Source organism: Hordeum vulgare, chromosome 7H (genome assembly GCF_904849725.1).
Source record: "Hordeum vulgare subsp. vulgare chromosome 7H, MorexV3_pseudomolecules_assembly, whole genome shotgun sequence".
In the NCBI taxonomy this organism is placed as follows: domain Eukaryota; kingdom Viridiplantae; phylum Streptophyta; class Magnoliopsida; order Poales; family Poaceae; genus Hordeum; species Hordeum vulgare.
Genome location: NC_058524.1, coordinates 250,585,378 through 250,603,589, shown reverse-complemented (window position 1 = coordinate 250,603,589; position 18,212 = coordinate 250,585,378). Strand labels below are relative to the sequence as shown.

General features: G+C 47.7%; 32 non-coding genes and 3 pseudogenes across 32 annotated transcripts; all 35 read left to right on the top strand.

Annotated features, from left to right (window-relative positions):
* The first annotated feature begins 18 nt into the window (after positions 1-18).
* On the top strand, positions 19-136 carry LOC123414184. The gene has a single exon (XR_006614253.1). It is a non-coding gene; the product is annotated as a 5S ribosomal RNA (ribosomal RNA).
* Positions 137-609: 473 nt separating this feature from the next.
* On the top strand, positions 610-728 carry LOC123414055. The gene has a single exon (XR_006614142.1). It is a non-coding gene; the product is annotated as a 5S ribosomal RNA (ribosomal RNA).
* A 333-nt stretch (positions 729-1,061) lies between these two features.
* LOC123413898 lies at positions 1,062-1,180 on the top strand. The gene has a single exon (XR_006614005.1). It is a non-coding gene; the product is annotated as a 5S ribosomal RNA (ribosomal RNA).
* Positions 1,181-1,512: 332 nt separating this feature from the next.
* Positions 1,513-1,631, top strand: LOC123414135. Its single transcript, XR_006614212.1, has one exon. It is a non-coding gene; the product is annotated as a 5S ribosomal RNA (ribosomal RNA).
* Positions 1,632-1,964: 333 nt separating this feature from the next.
* LOC123413978 lies at positions 1,965-2,083 on the top strand. The gene has a single exon (XR_006614074.1). It is a non-coding gene; the product is annotated as a 5S ribosomal RNA (ribosomal RNA).
* A 333-nt stretch (positions 2,084-2,416) lies between these two features.
* Positions 2,417-2,531, top strand: LOC123414229 (annotated as a pseudogene).
* Positions 2,532-2,863: 332 nt separating this feature from the next.
* On the top strand, positions 2,864-2,982 carry LOC123414705. Its single transcript, XR_006614631.1, has one exon. It is a non-coding gene; the product is annotated as a 5S ribosomal RNA (ribosomal RNA).
* Positions 2,983-3,315: 333 nt separating this feature from the next.
* LOC123414144 lies at positions 3,316-3,434 on the top strand. The gene has a single exon (XR_006614221.1). It is a non-coding gene; the product is annotated as a 5S ribosomal RNA (ribosomal RNA).
* Positions 3,435-3,766: 332 nt separating this feature from the next.
* LOC123413759 lies at positions 3,767-3,885 on the top strand. The gene has a single exon (XR_006613873.1). It is a non-coding gene; the product is annotated as a 5S ribosomal RNA (ribosomal RNA).
* Positions 3,886-4,218: 333 nt separating this feature from the next.
* LOC123413989 lies at positions 4,219-4,337 on the top strand. Its single transcript, XR_006614085.1, has one exon. It is a non-coding gene; the product is annotated as a 5S ribosomal RNA (ribosomal RNA).
* Positions 4,338-4,670: 333 nt separating this feature from the next.
* Positions 4,671-4,789, top strand: LOC123414547. The gene has a single exon (XR_006614483.1). It is a non-coding gene; the product is annotated as a 5S ribosomal RNA (ribosomal RNA).
* A 333-nt stretch (positions 4,790-5,122) lies between these two features.
* Positions 5,123-5,241, top strand: LOC123414231 (annotated as a pseudogene).
* A 274-nt stretch (positions 5,242-5,515) lies between these two features.
* On the top strand, positions 5,516-5,634 carry LOC123414969. The gene has a single exon (XR_006614878.1). It is a non-coding gene; the product is annotated as a 5S ribosomal RNA (ribosomal RNA).
* A 333-nt stretch (positions 5,635-5,967) lies between these two features.
* On the top strand, positions 5,968-6,086 carry LOC123413920. Its single transcript, XR_006614025.1, has one exon. It is a non-coding gene; the product is annotated as a 5S ribosomal RNA (ribosomal RNA).
* A 333-nt stretch (positions 6,087-6,419) lies between these two features.
* On the top strand, positions 6,420-6,538 carry LOC123413813. The gene has a single exon (XR_006613927.1). It is a non-coding gene; the product is annotated as a 5S ribosomal RNA (ribosomal RNA).
* Positions 6,539-6,871: 333 nt separating this feature from the next.
* LOC123413782 lies at positions 6,872-6,990 on the top strand. The gene has a single exon (XR_006613896.1). It is a non-coding gene; the product is annotated as a 5S ribosomal RNA (ribosomal RNA).
* A 333-nt stretch (positions 6,991-7,323) lies between these two features.
* Positions 7,324-7,442, top strand: LOC123414005. The gene has a single exon (XR_006614100.1). It is a non-coding gene; the product is annotated as a 5S ribosomal RNA (ribosomal RNA).
* Positions 7,443-7,775: 333 nt separating this feature from the next.
* LOC123413812 lies at positions 7,776-7,894 on the top strand. Its single transcript, XR_006613926.1, has one exon. It is a non-coding gene; the product is annotated as a 5S ribosomal RNA (ribosomal RNA).
* Positions 7,895-8,378: 484 nt separating this feature from the next.
* LOC123413797 lies at positions 8,379-8,497 on the top strand. The gene has a single exon (XR_006613911.1). It is a non-coding gene; the product is annotated as a 5S ribosomal RNA (ribosomal RNA).
* A 333-nt stretch (positions 8,498-8,830) lies between these two features.
* On the top strand, positions 8,831-8,949 carry LOC123414129. The gene has a single exon (XR_006614207.1). It is a non-coding gene; the product is annotated as a 5S ribosomal RNA (ribosomal RNA).
* A 333-nt stretch (positions 8,950-9,282) lies between these two features.
* On the top strand, positions 9,283-9,401 carry LOC123414032. Its single transcript, XR_006614123.1, has one exon. It is a non-coding gene; the product is annotated as a 5S ribosomal RNA (ribosomal RNA).
* A 745-nt stretch (positions 9,402-10,146) lies between these two features.
* Positions 10,147-10,265, top strand: LOC123413807. The gene has a single exon (XR_006613921.1). It is a non-coding gene; the product is annotated as a 5S ribosomal RNA (ribosomal RNA).
* Positions 10,266-10,598: 333 nt separating this feature from the next.
* LOC123414262 lies at positions 10,599-10,717 on the top strand. Its single transcript, XR_006614277.1, has one exon. It is a non-coding gene; the product is annotated as a 5S ribosomal RNA (ribosomal RNA).
* A 358-nt stretch (positions 10,718-11,075) lies between these two features.
* LOC123414844 lies at positions 11,076-11,194 on the top strand. The gene has a single exon (XR_006614762.1). It is a non-coding gene; the product is annotated as a 5S ribosomal RNA (ribosomal RNA).
* Positions 11,195-11,700: 506 nt separating this feature from the next.
* Positions 11,701-11,819, top strand: LOC123415015. The gene has a single exon (XR_006614921.1). It is a non-coding gene; the product is annotated as a 5S ribosomal RNA (ribosomal RNA).
* Positions 11,820-12,037: 218 nt separating this feature from the next.
* On the top strand, positions 12,038-12,156 carry LOC123413744. The gene has a single exon (XR_006613860.1). It is a non-coding gene; the product is annotated as a 5S ribosomal RNA (ribosomal RNA).
* Positions 12,157-12,489: 333 nt separating this feature from the next.
* LOC123414655 lies at positions 12,490-12,608 on the top strand. The gene has a single exon (XR_006614584.1). It is a non-coding gene; the product is annotated as a 5S ribosomal RNA (ribosomal RNA).
* Positions 12,609-12,941: 333 nt separating this feature from the next.
* Positions 12,942-13,060, top strand: LOC123414834. Its single transcript, XR_006614752.1, has one exon. It is a non-coding gene; the product is annotated as a 5S ribosomal RNA (ribosomal RNA).
* Positions 13,061-13,393: 333 nt separating this feature from the next.
* Positions 13,394-13,512, top strand: LOC123414370. The gene has a single exon (XR_006614353.1). It is a non-coding gene; the product is annotated as a 5S ribosomal RNA (ribosomal RNA).
* Positions 13,513-14,016: 504 nt separating this feature from the next.
* On the top strand, positions 14,017-14,127 carry LOC123414221 (annotated as a pseudogene).
* Positions 14,128-14,459: 332 nt separating this feature from the next.
* LOC123414862 lies at positions 14,460-14,578 on the top strand. The gene has a single exon (XR_006614778.1). It is a non-coding gene; the product is annotated as a 5S ribosomal RNA (ribosomal RNA).
* Positions 14,579-14,886: 308 nt separating this feature from the next.
* Positions 14,887-15,005, top strand: LOC123413771. Its single transcript, XR_006613885.1, has one exon. It is a non-coding gene; the product is annotated as a 5S ribosomal RNA (ribosomal RNA).
* Positions 15,006-15,337: 332 nt separating this feature from the next.
* LOC123413949 lies at positions 15,338-15,456 on the top strand. Its single transcript, XR_006614050.1, has one exon. It is a non-coding gene; the product is annotated as a 5S ribosomal RNA (ribosomal RNA).
* A 602-nt stretch (positions 15,457-16,058) lies between these two features.
* On the top strand, positions 16,059-16,177 carry LOC123413865. The gene has a single exon (XR_006613974.1). It is a non-coding gene; the product is annotated as a 5S ribosomal RNA (ribosomal RNA).
* A 332-nt stretch (positions 16,178-16,509) lies between these two features.
* Positions 16,510-16,628, top strand: LOC123414820. Its single transcript, XR_006614739.1, has one exon. It is a non-coding gene; the product is annotated as a 5S ribosomal RNA (ribosomal RNA).
* Positions 16,629-18,212: the final 1,584 nt, after the last annotated feature.

Genomic DNA, 18,212 nt, shown 5'->3' with positions numbered 1-18,212 from the left:
AATAGATAGTTGCATGTTGGATGCGATCATACCAGCACTAAAGCACCGCATCCCATCAGAACCCCGAATTAAGCGTGCTTTGGCGAGAGTAGTACTAGGATGGGTGACCTCTTGGGAAGTCCTCGTGTTGCATTCCCCTTTTTAAATTTTTTTGCGCCACGTGACAATTCCCCTTTTTAAATTTTTTTGCGCCACGTGACAATTCCCCTTTTTAAATTTTTTTGCGCCACGTGACAATTCCCCTTTTTAAATTTTTTTGCGCCACGTGACAATTCCCCTTTTTAAATTTTTTTGCGCCACGTGACAAGGATGACGCGGGAGCGTGATCTATATGACCTCGTTTTCTTATTTTTGACGTTTACTAGTTTTCTTATTTTTGACGTTTCTGATATATTTTAGCTTGCGTCTCATTGTTGACGTGTCTAGGGGCGCCGTCGTTGGGTGTCAAGCGCGGTGGGAAAAGTCATAGAGGTCTTGGCGGTGCTCGAGTTGTCGGGGTAGAGAGGAAGCGGTGAAATTCTTGTGTTAAACTTGTCTCCGTTGTCGAGGCAAATGTGGCAATGGACACGGGAGGGGCAAGCATAAGGAACAAATAGATAGTTGCATGTCGGATGCGATCATACCGGCAATAAAGCACTGGATCCCATCAAAACTCTGAAGTTAAGCGTGCTTGTGCGAAAGTAGTACTAGGATGGGTGACCTCCTGGGAAGTCCTCGTGTTGCATTCCCCTTTTTAAATATTTTTGCGCCACGTGACAAGGATGACGCGGGAGCGTGATCTATATTACCTCCTTTTCTTATTTTTGACGTTTACGAGTTTTCTTATTTTTGACGTTTGTGATATGTTTTAGCTTGCGTCTCATTGTTGACGTGTCTAGGCGCGGCGTCGTTGGGTGTCAAGCGCGGTGGGAAAAGTCATAGAGGTCGTGGCGGTGCTCGTGTTGTCAGGGTAGAGAGGGAGCGGTGAAATTCTTGTGTTAAACTCGTCTCCGTTGTCGAGGCAAATGTGGCAATGGACACGGGAGGGGCAAGCATAAGGAACAAATTGATAGTTGCATGTCGGATGCGATCATACCAGCACTAAAGCACCGGATCCCAGCAAAACTCTGAAGTTAAGCTTGCTTGGGCGAGAGTAGTACTAGGATGGGTGACCTCCTGGGAAGTCCTCGTGTTGTATTCCCCATTTAAATATTTTTGCGCCACGTGACAAGGATGACGCGGGATCGTGATCTATATGACCTCGTTTTCTTATTTTTGATGTTTACTAGTTTTCTTATTTTTGACGTTTGTGATATGTTTTAGCTTGCGTCTCATTGTTGACGTGTCTAGGGGCGGTGTCGTTGGGTGTCAAGCGCGGTGGGAGAAGTCACAGAGGTCATGGCGGTGCTCGTGTTGTCGGGGTAGAGAGGGAGCGGTGAAATTCTTGTTTTAAACTCGTCTCCGTTGTCGAGGCAAATGTGGCAATGGACACGGGAGGGGCAAGCATCAGGAACAAATTGATAGTTGCATGTTGGATGCGATCATACCAGCAATAAAGCATCGGATCCCATCAGAACTCCAGAGTTAAGCGTGCTAGGGCGAGAGTAGTACTAGGATGGGTGACCTCCTAGGAAGTCCTGGTGTTCCATTCCCCTTTTTAAATATTTCTGCGCCACGTGACAAGGATGACGCGGGAGCGTGATCTATATGACCTCGTTTTCTTATTTTTGACGTTTACTAGTTTTCTTATTTTTGACGTTTGTGATATGTTTTAGCTTGCGTCTGATTGTTGACGTGTCTAGGGGCGGCGTCGTTGGGTGTCAAGCGTGGTGGGAAAAGTCACACAGGTCGTGGCGGTGCTCGTGTTTTCGGGGTAGAGAGGGAGCGGTGAAATTCTTGTGTTAAACTCGTCTCCGTTGTCGAGGCAAATGTGGCAATGGACTCGGGAGGGGCAAGCATAAGGAACAAATAGATAGTTGCATGTCGGATGCGATCATACAAGCACTAAAGCACCGGATCCCATCAGAACTCCAAATTTAAGCGTGCTTGGGCGACATTAGTACTAGGATGGGTGACCTCTTGGGAAGTCCTCGTGTTGCATTCCTCTTTTTGAATATTTTTGCGCCACGTGACGAGGATGACGCGGGAGCGTGATCTATACGACCTCGTATTCTTATTTTTGACGTTTACTAGTTTTCTTATTTTTGACGTTTGTGATATGTTTTAGCTTGCGTCTCATTGTTGACGTGTCTAGGGGCGGCGTCGTTGGGTGTCAAGCACGGTGGGAAAAGTCACAGAGGTCGTGGCGGTGCTCGTGTTGTCGGGGTAGAGAGGGAGCGGTGAAATTCTTGTTTTAAACTCGTCTCCGTTGTCGAGGCAAATGTGGCAATGGACACGGGAGGGGCAAGCATAAGGATAAAATAGATAGTTGCATGTCGGATGCGATCATACGAGCACTAAAGCACCGGATCCCATCAGAACTCTAAAGTTAAGCGTGGGAGAGAGTAGTACTAGGATGGGTGACCTCCTGGGAAGTCCTCGTGTTGCATTCCCCTTTTTAAATATTTTTGCGCCACGTGACAAGGATGACGCGAGAGTGTGATCTATATGACCTCGTTTTCTTATTTTTGACGTTCACTAGTTTTCTTAGTTTTGACGTTTGTGATATGTTTTAGCTTGCGTCTCATTGTTGACGTGTCTAGGGGCGGCGTCGTTGGGTGTCAAGCGCGGTGGGAAAAGTCACAGATGTCGTGGTGGTGCTCGTGTTGTCGGGTAGAGAGGAAGCGGTGAAATTCTTGTGTTAAACTCGTCTCCGTTGTCGAGGAAAATGTGGCAATGGACACAGAAGGGGCAAGCATAAGGAACAAATAGATAGTTGCATGTCGGATGTGATCATACCAGCAATAAAGCACCGGATCCCATCAGAACTCCGAAGTTAAGCATGCTTGGGCGAGAGTAGTACTAGGATGGGTGACCTCGTGGGAATTCGTCGTGTTGCATTCCCCTTTTTAAATATTTTTGCGCCACGTGACAAGGATGACGCGAGAGCGTGATCTATATGACCTCGTTTTCTTATTTTTGACGTTTACTAGTTTTCTTATTTTTGACGTTTGTGATATGTTTTAGCTTGCGTCTCATTGTTGACGTGTCTAGGGGCGGCGTCGTTGGGTGTCAAGCGCGGTGGGAAAAGTCACAGAGGTCGTGGCGGTGCTAGTGTTGTCGGGGTAGAGAGGGAGCGGTGAAATTCTTGTGTTAAACTCGTCTCCGTTGTCGAGGCAAATGTGGCAATGGACACGGGAGGGGCAAGCATTAGGAACAAATAGATAGTTGCATGTCGGATGCGATCATAGCAGCAACAAAGCACTGGATCCCATTAGAACTCCGAAGTTAAGCGTGCTTGGGGAAGAGTAGTACTAGGATGGGTGACTTCTTGGGAAGTCCTCATGTTGCATTCCCCTTTATAAATATTTTTGCGCAACATGACAAGGATGACGCGGGAGCGTGATCTATATTACCTCGTTTTCTTGTTTTTGACGTTTACTAGTTTTCTTATATTTGACGTTTGTGATATGTTTTAGCTTGCGTCTCATTGTTGACGTGTCTAGGGGCGGCGTCGTTGGGTGTCAAGCGCGGTGGGAAAAGTCACAAATGTCGTGGTGGTGCTCGTGTTGTCGGGGTAGAGAGGGAGCGGTGAAATTCTTGTGTTAAACTCGTCTCCGTTGTCGAGGCAAATGTGGCAATGGACCGGGAGGGGCAAGCATAAGGAACAAATAGATAGTTGCATGTCGGATGCGATCATACCAGCACTAAAGCACCGGATCCCATTAGAACTCGGAAATTAAGCGTGCTAGGGCGAGAGTAGTACTAGGATGGGTGACCTCTTGGTAAGTCCTCGTGTTGCATTCCCCTTTTTAAATATTTTTGCGCCACGTGACAAGGATGACGCGGGAGCGTGATCTATATGACCTCGTTTTCTTATTTTTGACGTTTACTAGTTTTCTTATTTTTGACGTTTGTGATATGTTTTAGCTTGCGTCTGATTGTTGACGTGTCTAGGGGCGGCGTCGTTGGGTGTCAAGCTCGGTGGGAAAAGTCACAGAGGTCGTGGCGGTGTTCGTGTTGTCGGGGTAGAGAGGGAGCGGTGAAATTCTTGTGTTAAACTCGTCTCCGTTGTCGAGGCAAATGTGGCAATGGACACGGGAGGGGCAAGCATTAGGAACAAATAGATAGTTGCATGTCGGATGCGATCATACCAGCACTAAAGCATCGGATCCCATGAGAACTCCGAAGTTAAGTGTGCTTGGGCAAGAGTAGTACTAGGATGGTTGACCTCCTGGGAAGTCCTCATGTTGCCTTCCCCTTTATAAATATTTTTGCGCAACGTGACAAGGATGACGCGGGAGCGTGATCTATATGACCTCGTTTTCTTATTTTTGACGTCTACTAGTTTTCTTATATTTGACGTTTGTGATATGTTTTAGCTTGCGTCTCATTGTTGACGTGTCTAGGGGCGGCGTCGTTGGGTGTCAAGCGCGGTGGGAAAAGTCACAGAGGTCGTGGCGGTGCTCGTGTTGTCGGGGTAGAGAGGGAGCGGTGAAATTCTTGTGTTAAACTCGTCTCCGTTGTCGAGGCAAATGTGGCAATGGACACGGGAGGGGCAAGCATAAGGAACAAATAGATAGTTGCATGTTGGATGCGATCATACCAGCACTAAAGCACCGTATCCCATCAGAACTCCGAAGTTAAGCGTGCTTGGGCGAGAGTAGTACTAGGCTGGGTGACCTCTTGGGAAGTCCTCGTGTTGCATTCCCCTTTTTAAATTTTTTTGCGCCACGTGACAAGGATGACGCGGGAGCGTGATCTGTATGACCTCGTTTTCTTATTTTTGACGTTTACTAGTTTTCATATTTTTGACGTTTGTGATATGTTTTAGCTTGCGTCTCATTGTTGACGTGTCTAGGCGCGGCGTCGTTGGGTGTCAAGCGCGGTGGGAAAAGTCATAGAGGTCGTGGCGGTGCTCGTGTTGTCGGGGTAGAGACGGAGCGGTGAAATTCTTGTGTTAAACTCGTCTCCGTTGTCGAGGTAAATGTGGCAATGGACACGGGAGGGGCAAGCATAAGGAACAAATAGATAGTTGCATGTCGGATGCGATCATACCGGCACTAAAGCACCGGATCCCAGCAAAACTCCGAAGTTAAGCTTGCTTGGGCGAGAGTAGTAGTAGGATGGGTGAAGTCCTAGGAAGTCCTCGTGTTGTATTCCCCTTTTAAATATTTTTGCGCCACGTGACAAGGATGACGCGGGAGCGTGATCTATATGACCTCGTTTTCTTATTTTTGATGTTTACTAGTTTTCTTATTTTTGACGTTTGTGATATGTTTTAGCTTGCGTCTCATTGTTGACGTGTCTAGAGGCGGCGTCGTTGGGTGTCAAGCGCGGTGAAATTCTTGTGTTAAACTCGTCTCCGTTGTCGAGGCAAATGTGGCAATGGACACGGGAGGGGCAAGCATAATGAACAAATAGATAGTTGCATGTCGGATGCGATCATACCAGCAATGAAGCACCGGATCCCGTCAGAACTCCAAAGTTAAGCCTGCTTGGGCGATAGTAGTACTAGGATGGGTGACCTCCCGGGAAGTCCTCGTGTTGCATTCCCCTTTTTAAATATTTTTGCACCATGTGACAAGGATGACGCGGGAGCGTGATCTATATTACCTCGTTTTCTTATTTTTTACGTTTACTAGTTTTCTTATTTTTGACATTTGTGATATGTTTTAGCTTGCGTCTCATTGTTGACGTGTCTAGGGGCGGCTTCGTTGGGTGTCAAGCGCGGTGGGAGAAGTCACAGAGGTCATGGCGGTGCTCGTGTTGTCGGGGTAGAGAGGGAGCGGTGAAATTCTTGTTTTAAACTCGTCTCCGTTGTCGAGGCAAATGTGGCAATGGACACGGGAGGGGCAAGCATCAGGAACAAATTGATAGTTGCATGTTGGATGCGATCATACCAGCAATAAAGCATCGGATCCCATCAGAACTCCAGAGTTAAGCGTGCTAGGGCGAGAGTAGTACTAGGATGGGTGACCTCCTAGGAAGTCCTGGTGTTGCATTCCCCTTTTTAAATATTTTTGCGCCACATGACAAGGATGACGCGGGAGCGTGATCTAGATGACCTCGTTTTCTTATTTTTGACGTTTACTAGTTTTCTTATTTTTGACGTTTGTGATATGTTTTAGCTTGCGTCTGATTGCTGACGAGTCTAGGGGCGGCGTCGTTGGGTGTCAAGCGCGGTGGGAAAAGTCACACAGGTCGTGGCGGTGCTCGTGTTGTCGGGGTAGAGAGGGAGCGGTGAAATTCTTGTGTTAAACTACTCTCCGTTGTCGAGGCAAATCTGGCAATGGACTCGGGAGGGGCAAGCATAAGGAACAAATATATAGTTGCATGTCAGATGCGATCATACAAGCACTAAAGCACCGGATCCCATCAGAACTCCAAATTTAAGCGTGCTTGGGCGAGATTAGTACTAGGATGGGTGACCTCTTGGGAAGTCCTCGTGTTGCATTCCTCTTTTTGAATATTTTTGCGCCACGTGACGAGGACGACGCGGAAGCGTGATCTATACGACCTCGTATTCTTATTTTTGACGTTTACTAGTTTTCTTATTTTTGACGTTTGTGATATGTTTTAGCTTGCGTCTCATTGTTGACGTGTCTAGGGGCGGCATCGTTGGGTGTCAAGCGCGGTGGGAAAAGTCACAGAGGTCGTGGCGGTGCTCGTGTTGTCGGGGTAGAGAGGGAGCGGTGAAATTCTTGTTTTAAACTCGTCTCCGTTGTCGAGGCAAATGTGGCAATGGACACGGGAGGGGCAAGCATAAGGAACAAATAGATAGTTGCATGTCGGATGCGATCATACCAGCACTAAAGCACCGAATCCCATCAGAACTCCGAAGTTAAGCGTGCTTGGGCGAGAGTAGTACTAGGATGGGTGACCTCCTAGGAAGTCCTCGTCTTGCTTTACCCTTTTTAAATATTTTTGCGCCACGTGACAAGGATGACGCGGGAGCGTGATCTATATGACCTCGTTTTCTTATTTTTGACGTTTACTAGTTTTCGTATTTTTGGCGTTTGTGATATGTTTTAGCTTGCGTCTCATTGTTGACGTGTCTAGGGGCGGCGTCGTTGGGTGCCAAGTGTGGTGGTAAAAGTCACAGAGGTTGTGGCGGTGCTCGTGTTGTCGGGTTAGAGAGGGAGCGGTGAAATTCTTGTGTTAAACTCATCTCCGTTGTCGAGGCAAATGTGGCAATGGACACGGGAGGGGCAAGCATCAGGAACAAATAGATAGTTGCATGTCGGATGCGATCATACCAGCACTAAAGCATCGGATCCGATCAGAACTCCGAAGTTAAGCTTGCTTGGGCGAGAGTAGTACTAGGATGGGTGACCTCCTGGGAAGTCCTCCTCTTGCATTCCCCTTTATAAATATTTTTGCGCCACGTGACAAGGATGACGCGGGAGCGAGATCTATATGACCTCCTTTTCTTATTTTTGACGTCTACTAGTTTTCTTATATTTGACGTTTGTGATATGTTTTAGCCTGCGTCTCATTGTTGACGTGTCTAGGGGCGGCGGCGTTGGGTGTCAAGCGCGGTGGGAAAAGTAACAGAGGTCGTGGCGGTGCTCGTGTTGTCGGGGTAGAGAGGAAGCGGTGAAATTCTTGTGTTAAACTCGTCTCCGTTGTCGAGGCAAATGTGGCAATGGACACGGGAGGGGCAAGCATAAGGAACAAATAGATAGTTGCATGTCGGATGCGATCATACCAGCACTAAAACATTGGATCCCATCAGAACTCCAAAGTTAAGCGTGCTTGGGCGAGAGTAGTACTAGGATTGGTGACCTCGTGGGAAGTCCTCGTGTTGCTTTACCCTTTTTAAATATTTTTGCGCCACGTGACAAGGATGATGCGGGAGCGTGATCTATCTGACCTCGTTTTCTTATTTTTGACGTTTACTAGTTTTCTTATTTTTGACGTTTGTGATATGTTTTAGCTTGCGTCTCATTGTCGTCTTGCTTTACCCTTTTTAAATATTTTTGCGCCACGTGACAAGGATGACGCGGGAGCGTGATCTATATGACCTCGTTTTCTTATTTTTGACGTTTACTAGTTTTCGTATTTTTGACGTTTGTGATATGTTTTAGCTTGCGTCTCATTGTTGACGTGTCTAGGGGCGGCGTCGTTGGGTGCCAAGCGTGGTGGTAAAAGTCACAGAGGTTGTGGCGGTGCTCGTGTTGTCGGGTTAGAGAGGGAGCGGTGAAATTCTTGTGTTAAACTCATCTCCGTTGTCGAGGCAAATGTGGCAATGGACACGGGAGGGGCAAGCATCAGGAACAAATAGATAGTTGCATGTCGGATGCGATCATACCAGCACTAAAGCATCGGATCCCATCAGAACTCCGAAGTTAAGCTTGCTTGGGCGAGAGTAGTACTAGGATGGGTGACCTCCTGGGAAGTCCTCCTCTTGCATTCCCCTTTATAAATATTTTTGCGCCACGTGACAAGGATGACGCGGGAGCGAGATCTATATGACCTCCTTTTCTTATTTTTGACGTCTACTAGTTTTCTTATATTTGACGTTTGTGATATGTTTTAGCCTGCGTCTCATTGTTGACGTGTCTAGGGGCGGCGGCGTTGGGTGTCAAGCGCGGTGGGAAAAGTCACAGAGGTCGTGGCGGTGCTCGTGTTGTCGGGGTAGAGAGGAAGCGGTGAACTTCTTGTGTTAAACTCGTCTCCGTTGTCGAGGCAAATGTGGCAATGGACACGGGAGGGGCAAGCATAAGGAACAAATAGATAGTTGCATGTCGGATGCGATCATACCAGCACTAAAACATTGGATCCCATCACAACTCCAAAGTTAAGCGTGCTTGGGCGAGAGTAGTACTAGGATTGGTGACCTCGTGGGAAGTCCTCGTGTTGCTTTACCCTTTTTAAATATTTTTGCGCCACGTGACAAGGATGATGCGGGAGCGTGATCTATATGACCTCGTTTTCTTATTTTTGACGTTTACTAGTTTTCTTATTTTTGACGTTTGTGATATGTTTTAGCTTGCGTCTCATTGTTGACGTGTCTAGGGGCGGCGTCGTTGGGTGTCAAGCGCGGTGGGAAAAGTCATAGAGGTCGTGGCGGTGCTCGTGTTGTCGGGGTAGAGAGGGAGCAGTGAAATTCTTGTGTTAAACTCGTCTCCGCTGTCGAGGCAAATGTGGCAATGGACACGGGAGGGGCAAGCATTAGGAACAAATGAATAATTGCATGTCAGATGCGATCATACCAGCACTAAAACACCAAATCCCATCTTAACTCCAAAGTTAAGCGTGCTTGGGCGAGATTAGTACTAGGATGGGTGACCTCTTGGGAAGTCCTCGTGTTGCATTCCCCTTTTTAAATATTTTTGCGCCACGTGACAAGGATGGCGCGGGAGCGTGATCTATATGACCTCGTTTTCTTATTTTTGACGTTTACTAGTTTTCTTATTTTTGACATTTGTGATATGTTTTAGCTTGCGTCCCATTGTTGACGTGTCTAGGGGCGGCGTCATTGGGTGTCAAGCGCGGTTGGAAAGGTCACAGAGGTCGTGGCGGTGCTCGTATTGTCGGGGTAGAGAGGAAGCGGTGAAATTCTTGTGTTAAACTCCTCTTCATTGTCGAGGAAAATGTGGCAATGGACACGGGAGGGGCAAGCATAAGGAACAAATAGATAGTTGCATGTCGGATGCGATCATACCAGCACTAATGCACCGGATCCCATCAGAACTGTGAAGCTCCTTGGAAGTCCTTGTGTTGCATTCCCCTTTTTAATTATTTTTGCGCCACGTGACAAGGATGACGTGGGAGCGTGATCTATATGACCTCGTTTTCTTATTTTTGACGTTTACTAGTTTTCTTATTTTTGACATTTGTGATATGTTTTAGCTTGCGTCTCATTGTTGACGTGTCTAGGGGCAGCGTCGTTGGGTGTCAAGCGCGGTGGGAAAAGTCACAGAGGTCGTGGCGGTGCTCGTATTGTCGGGGTAGAGAGGGAGCGGTGAAATTCTTGTGTTAAACTCGTCTCCGTTGTCGAGGCAAATGTGGCAATGGACACGGGAGGGGCAATCATAAGGAACAAATAGATAGTTGCATGTCGGATGTGATCATACCAACACTAAAGCACCGGATCCCATCAGAACTCCGAAGTGAAGCATGCTTGGGTGAGATTAGTACTAGGATGGGTGACCTTGTGGGAAGTCCTCGTGTTGCATTCCCCTTTTTAAATATTTTTGCGCCACGTGACAAGGATGATGCGGGAGCGTGATCTATATGTCCTCGTTTTCTTATTTTTGACGTTTACTAGTTTTCTTATTTTTGACGTTTGTGATATGTTTTAGCTTGCGTCTCATTGTTGACGTGTCTAGGCGCGGCGTCGTTGGGTGTCAAGCGCGGTGGGAAAAGTCACAAAGGTCGTTGCGGTGCTCGTGTTGTCGGGGTAGAGAGGGAGCGGTGAAATTCTGGTGTTAAACTCGTCTCCGTTGTTGAGGCAAATGTGGCAATGGACACGGGAGGGGCAAGCATAAGGAACAAATAGATAGTTGCATGTTGGATGCGATCATACCAGCACTAAAGCACCGGATCCCATCAGAACCCCGAAGTTAAGCGTGCTTGGGCGAGAGTAGTACTAGGATGGGTGACCTCCTCGGAAGTCCTCGTGTTGCATTCCCCTTTTTAAATATTTTTGCGCCACGTGACAACGATGACGCGGGAGCGTGATCTATATGACCTCGTGTTCTTATTTTTGACGTTTACTAGTTTTCTTATTTTTGACGTTTACTAGTTTTCTTATTTTTGACGTTTGTGATATGTTTTAGCATGTGTCTCATTGTTGACGTGTCTAGGGGCGGCGTCGTTGGGTGTCAAGCGCGGTGGGAGAAGTCATAGAGGTCGTGCCGGTGCTCGTGGTGTCGGGGTAAAGAGGGAGCGGTGAAATTCTTGTGTTAAACTCGGCTCCGTTGTCGAGGCAAATGTGGCAGTGGACACGGGAGGGGCAAGCATAAGGAACAAATAGATAGGTGCATGTCGGATGCGATCATACCAGCACTAAAGTACCGGATCCCATCAGAACTCCGAAGTTAAGCGTGCTTGGGTGAGAGTAGTAATAGGATGGGTGACCTCCTCGGAAGTCCTCGTGTTGCATTCCCCTTTTTTAAATATTTTCGCGCCACGTGACAAGGATGACGCGGGAGCGTGATCTATATGTCCTCTTTTTCTTATTTTTGACGTTCACTAGTTTTCTTATTTTTGACGTTTGTGATATGTTTTAGCTTGCGTCTCATTGTTGACGTGTCTAGGGGCGGCGTCGTTGGGTGTCAAGCGCGGTGGGAAAAGTCACAAAGGATGACAAGGATGACGCGGGAGCGTGATCTATATGACCTCGTGTTCTTATTTTTGATGTTTATTAGTTTTCTTATTTTTGACGTTTGTGATATGTTTTAGCATGGGTCTCATTGTTGACGTGTCTAGGGGTGGCGTCGTTGGGTGTCAAGCGCGGTGGGAGAAGTCACAGAGGTCGTGCTGGTGCTCGTGGTTTCGGGGTAAAGAGGGAGCGGTGAAATTCTTGTGTTAAACTCGGCTCCGTTGTCGAGGCAAATGTGGCAATGGACACGGGAGGGGCAAGCATAAGGAACAAATAGATAGATGCATGTCGGATGCGATCATACCAGCACTAAAGCACCGGATCCCTTCAGAACTTCGAAATTAAGCGTGCTTGGGCGAGATTAGTACTAGGATGGGTGACCTCCTGGGAAGTCCTGGTGTTGCATTCCCCTTTTTAAATATTTTTGCGCCACGTGACAAGGATGACGCTGAGCGTTGGGTGTCAAGCGTGGTGGGAAAAGTCACAGAGGTCGTGGCGGTGCTCGTGTTGTCGGGGTAGAGAGGGAGCGGTGAAATTCTTGTGTTAAACTCGTCTCCGTTGTCGAGGCAAATGTGGCAATGGACACGGGAGGGGCAAGCATAAGGAACAGATAGATAGTTGCATGTCGGATGCGATCATACCAGCACTATAGCACCGGATCCCATCAAAACTCCGAAGTTAAGCGTGCTTGGGAGAGTGTAGTACTAGGATGGGTGACTTCCTGGGAAGTCCTCGTGTTGCATTCCCCTTTTTAAATATTTTTGCGCCACGTGACAAGGATGACGCGGGAACGTGATCTATATGACCTCGTTTTCTTATTTTTGACGTTCACTAGTTTTCTTATTTTTGACGTTTGTGATATGTTTTAGCTTGGGTCTCATTGTTGGCGTGTCTAGGGGCGGCGTCGTTGGGTGTCAAGCGCGGTGGGAAAAGTCACAGAGGTCGTGGCGGTTCTCGTGTTGTCAGTGTAGGGAGGGAGCGGTGAAATTCTTCTGTTAAACTCGTCTCCGTTGTCGAGGCAAATGTGGCAATGGACACAGGAGGGGCAAGCATAAGGAACAAATAGATAGCTGCATGTCGGATGCGATCATACCAGCACTAAAGCACCGGATCCCATCAGAACTCCGAAGTTAAGCATGCTTGGGCGAGAGTAGTACTAGGATGGGTGACCTCCTGGGAAGTCCTCCTGTTGCATTCCCCTTTTTAAATATTTTTGTGCCACGTGACAAGGATGATGCGGGAGCGTGATCTATATGACCTCGCTTTCTTATTTTTGACGTTTACTAGTTTTCTTATTTTTGCCGTTTGTGATATGTTTTAGCTTGCGTCTCATTGTTGACGTGTCTAGGGGCTGCGTCGTTGGGTGTCAAGCGTGGTGGGAAAAGTCACAGAGGTCGTGGCGGTGTTCGTGTTGTCGGGGTAGAGAGGGAGCGGTGAAATTCTTGTGTTAAACTCGTCTACGTTGTCGAGGAAAATGTGGCAATGGACACGGGAGGGTCAAGCATAAGGAACAGATAGATAGTTGCATGTCGGATGCGATCATACCAGCACTATAGCACCGGATCCCATCAGAACTGCGAAGTTAAGCGTGCTTGGGCGAGTGTAGTACTAGGATGGGTGACTTCCTGGGAAGTCCTCGTGTTGCATTCCCCTTTTTAAATATGTTTGCGCCATGTGACAAGGATGACGCGGGAGCGTGATCTATATGACCTCGTTTTCTTATTTTTGACGTTTACTAGTTTTCTTATTTTTGACGTTTGTGATATGTTTTAGCTTGCGTCTCATTGTTGACGTGTCTAGGGGCGGCGTCGTTGGGTGTCAAGCGCGGTGGGAAAAGTCACAGTGGTCGTGGCGGTGCTCGTGTTGTCGGGGCAGAGAGGGAGCGGTGAAATTCTTTTGTTAAACTCGTCTCCATTGTCGAGGCAAATGTGGCAATGGACACGGGAGGGGCAAGCATAAGGACCAAATAGATAGTTGCATGTCGGATGCGATCATACCAGCACTACAACACCGGATCCCATCAGAACTCTGAAGTTAAGCATGCTTGGGCGAGAGTAGTACTAGGATGGGTGACCTCCTGGGAAGTCCTCGTGTTGCATTCCCCTTTTTAAACATTTTTGTGCCACGTGACAAGGATGATGCGGGAGCGTGATCTATATGACCCCGTTTTCTTATTTTTGACGTTTACTAGTTTTCTTATTTTTGACGTTTGTGATATGTTTTAGCTTGCGTCTCATTGTTGACGTGTCTAGGGACGGCGTCGTTGGGTGTCCCCTTTTTAAATATTTTTGTGCCACGTGACAAGGATGATGCGGGAGCGTGATCTATATGACCTCATTTTCTTATTTTTGACGTTTACTAGTTTTCTTATTTTTGACGTTTGTGATATGTTTTAGCTTGCGTCTCATTGTTGACGTGTCTATGGGCGGCGTCGTAGGGTGTCAAGCGCAGTGGGAAAAGTTACAGAGGTCGTGGCGGTGCTCGTGTTGTCGGGGTAGAGAGGGAGCGGTGAAATTCTTGTGTTAAACTCGTCTCCGTTGTCGAGGCAAATGTGGCAATGGACACGGGAGGGGCAAGCATAAGGAACAAATAGATAGTTGCATGTCGGATGCGATCATACCAGCACTAAAGCACCGGATCCCATTAGAACTTTGAAGTTAAGTGTGCTTGGGCGAGAGTAGTACTAGGCATCTTGGGAAGTCCTCGTGTTGCGTTCCCCTTTTTAAATATTTTTGTGCCACGTGACAAGGATGATGCGGGAGCGTAATCTATATGACCTCGTTTTCTTATTTTTGACGTTTACAAGTTTTCTTATTTTTGACGTTTGTGATATGTTTTAGCTTGCTTCTCATTGTTGACGTGTCTAGGGACGGCGTCGTTGGGTGTCAAGCACGATGGGAAAAGTCACAGAGGTCGTGGCGGTGCTCGTGTTGTCGGGGTAGAGAAGGAGCGGTGAAATTCTTGTGTTAAACTCGTCTCCGTTGTCGACGCAAATGTGGCAATGGACACAAGAGGGTAAGCATAAGGAACAAATAGATAGTTGCATGTCGGATGCGATCATACCAGCACTAAAGCACCGGATCCCATTAGAACTTCGAAGTTAAGCGTGCTTGGGCGAGAGTAGTATTAGGATGGGTGACCTCCTAGGAAGTCCTTGTGTTGCATTCGCCTATTTAAATATTTTTGCGCCACGTGACAAGGATGACGTGGGAGCGTGATCTATATGACCTCGTTTTCTTATTTTTGACGTTTGTGATATGTTTTAGCTTGCGTCTCATTGTTGACGTGTCTATGGGCGGCGTCATTGGATGTCAAGCGCGGTGGGAAAAGTAACAGAGGTCGTGGCGGTGCTCGTGTTGTCGGGGTAGAGAGGGAGCGGTGAAATTCTTGTGTTAAACTCGTCTCCTTTGTCGAGGCAAATGTGGCAATGGACACGGGAGGGGCAAGCATAAGGAACAAATAGATTGTTGCATGTCGTATGCGATCATACCAGCACTAAAGCACCGTATCCCATCAGAACTCCGAAGTTAAGCGTGCTTTGGCGAGAGTAGTACTAGGATGGGTGACCTACTGGGAAGTCCTCGTGTTGCATTTCCCAGTTTAAATATTTTTGCGCCACATGACAAGGATGACGCGGGAGCGTGATCTATATGACCTCGTTTTCTTATTTTTGATGTTTACTAGTTTTCTTATTTTTGACGTTTGTGATATGTTTTAGCTTGCGTCTCATTGTTGACGTGTCTAGGGGCGGCGTCGTTGGGTGTGAAGCACGGTGGGAAAGTCACAGAGGTCGTGGCGGTGCTCGTGTTGTCGGGATAGAGAGGGAGCGGTGAAATTCTTGTGTTAAACTCTTCTCCGTTGTCGAGGCAAATGTGGCAATGGACACGCGAGGGGCAAGCATAAGGAACAAATAGATAGTTGCATGTCGTATGCTATCATACCAGCACTAAATCACCGGATCCCGTCAGTATTTTGAAGTTAAGCGTGCTTGGGCGAGAGTAGTACTAGGATGGGTGACCTCCTGGGAAGTCCTCGTGTTGCATTCCCATTTTCAAATATTTTTGCGCCAAGTAACAAGGATGACGCGGGAGCGTGATCTATATGACCTCGTTTTCTTATGTTTGACGTTTACTAGTTTTCTTATTTTTGACATTTGTGATATGTTTTAGCTTGCGTCTCATTGTTGACGTATCTAGGGGCGTCGTCGTTGGATGTCAAGCGCGGTGGGAAAAGTCACAAAGATCGTGGCGGTGCTAGTGTTGTCGGGGTACAGAGGGAGCGGTGAAAATCTCCCGGGAAGTCCTCGTATTGCATTCCCTTTTTAAATATTTTTGCGCCACGTGACAAAGATGACGCAGGAGCATGATCTATATGTCCTCGTTTTCTTAATTTTGACGTTTACTAGTTTTCTTATTTCTGACGTTTGTGATATATTTTAGCTTGCGTCTCATTGTTGACGTGTCTAGGGCGGCGTCGTTGGGTGTCAAGCGCGGTGGGAAAAGTCACAAAGGTCGTGGCGGTGCTCGTGTTGTCGGGGTAGAGACGGAGCGGTGAAAATCTTGTGATAAACTCGTCTCCGTTGTCGAGGCAAATGTGGCAATGGACACGGGAGGGGCAAGCATAAGGAACAAATAGATAGTTGCATGTCGGATGCGATCATACCAGCACTAAAGCACCGGATTCCATCAGAACTCTGAAGTTAAGCGTGCTTGGGGGAGAGTAGTACTAGGATTGGTGACCACTTGGGAAGTCCTCGTGTTGCATTCCCTTTTTAAATATTTTTGTGCCACGTGACAAGGATGACGCGGGAGCGTGATCTACATGACCTCGTTTTCTTATTTTTGACGTTTACTAGTTTTCTTATTTCTGACGTTTGTGATATGTTTTAGCTTGCGTCTCATTGTTGACGTGTCTAGGGGCGGCGTCGTTGGGTGTCAAGCGCAGTGGGAAAAGTCACAGAGGTCGTGGCGGTGCTCGTGTTGTCGGGGTAGAGAGGGAGCGGTGAAATTCTTGTGTCAAACTCGTCTCCGTTGTCGAGGCAAATGTGGCAATGGACACGGGAGGGGCAAGCATAAGGAACAAATAGATAGTTGCATGTCGGATGCGATCATACCAGCACTAAAGCACCGGATCCCATTAGAACTTCGAAGTTAAGCATGCTTGGGCGAGAGTAGTACTAGGATGGGTGACCTCCTGGGAAGTCCTCATGTTGCATTCCCCTTTTTAAATATTTTTGTGCCACGTGACAAGGATGACGCGGGAGCGTGATCTATATGACCTCGTTTTTTTATTTTTGACGTTTACTAGTTTTCTTATTTCTGACGTTTGTGATATGTTTTAGCTTGCGTCTCATTGTTGACGTGTCTAGGGGTGGCGTCGTTGGGTGTCAAGCGCGGTGGGAAAAGTCACAAAGGTCGTGGCGGTGCTCGTGTTGTCAGGGTAGAGAGGGAGCGGTGAAATTCTTGTGTTAAACTTGTCTCCGTTGTCGAGGCAAATGTGGCAATGGACACGAGAGGGACTAGCATAAGGAACAAATAGATAGTTGCTTGTCGGATGCGATCGTACCAGCACTAAAGCACCGGATACCATCAGAACTCCGAAGTTAGGCGTGCTTGGGCGATAGTAGTACTTGTTGGGAACGTCGCATGGGAAACAAAAAATTTCCTACGCGCACGAAGACCTATCATGCTGATGTCCATCTACGAGAGGGGATTTCCGATCTACGTACCCTTGTAGATCGCATAGCAGAAGCGTTAGTGAACGCGGTTGATGTAGTGGAACATCCTCACGTCCCTCGATCCGCCCCGCGAACCGTCCCACGAACCGTCCCGCGATCCGTCCCACGATCTAGTGCCGAATGGACGGCACATCGGCGTTCAGAACACGTACAGCTCGACGATGATCTCGGCCTTCTTGATCTAGCAAGAGAGACGGATAGGCAGATGAGTTCTCCGGCAGCGTGACGGCGCTCCGGAGGTTGGTGGTGATCTGATCTTAGCAGGGCTCCGCCCGAGCTCCGCAGAAACGTGATCTAGAGGTAAAACCGTGGAGGTATGTGGTCGGGCTGCCTTGAAAAAGTTGTCTCAAATCAGCCCTAATAGCTCCATATATATAGGAGGAGGGAGGGGAGGCTTGCCTTGAGGCTCAAGGAGCCCCAAGGGCTGTGCACCAAGGGGAGGAGGAGTCCTCCTCCAATCCTAGTCCAACTAGGATTGGAAGGTGGAGTCCTTCTCTTCCTTCCCACCTCTTTTTTCTTTTCTTTCCTCTTTGATTTTCTATCTATGGCACATAGGGCCTTCTTGGTCTGTCCCACCAACCCACCAAGGGCTGGTTTGCCACCCCCAGGCCTATGGACTTACCCGGGGTGGGCTGCCCCCCCCCCCCCCCCGGTGAACATCCGGAACCCATTCATCATTCCCAGTAACTCCGAAAACCTTCCGGTAATGAAATGAGGTCATCCTATATATCATTATTCGTTTCCGGACCATTCCGGAAACCCTCGTGACGTCCGTGATCTCATCCGGGACTCCGAACAAAATTCGGTAACCAACCATATAACTCAAATACGCATAAAACAACGTCGAACCTTAAGTGTGCAGACCCTGCAGGTTCGAGAACTATGTAGACATGACCCGAGTGACTCCTCGGTAAATATCCAATAGCGGAACCTGGATGCCCATATTGGATCCCACATATTCTACGAAGATCTTATCGTTTGAACCTCAGTGCCAAGGATTCATATAATCCCGTATGTCATTACCTTTGTCCTTCGGTATGTTACTTGCCCAAGATTCGATCGTCA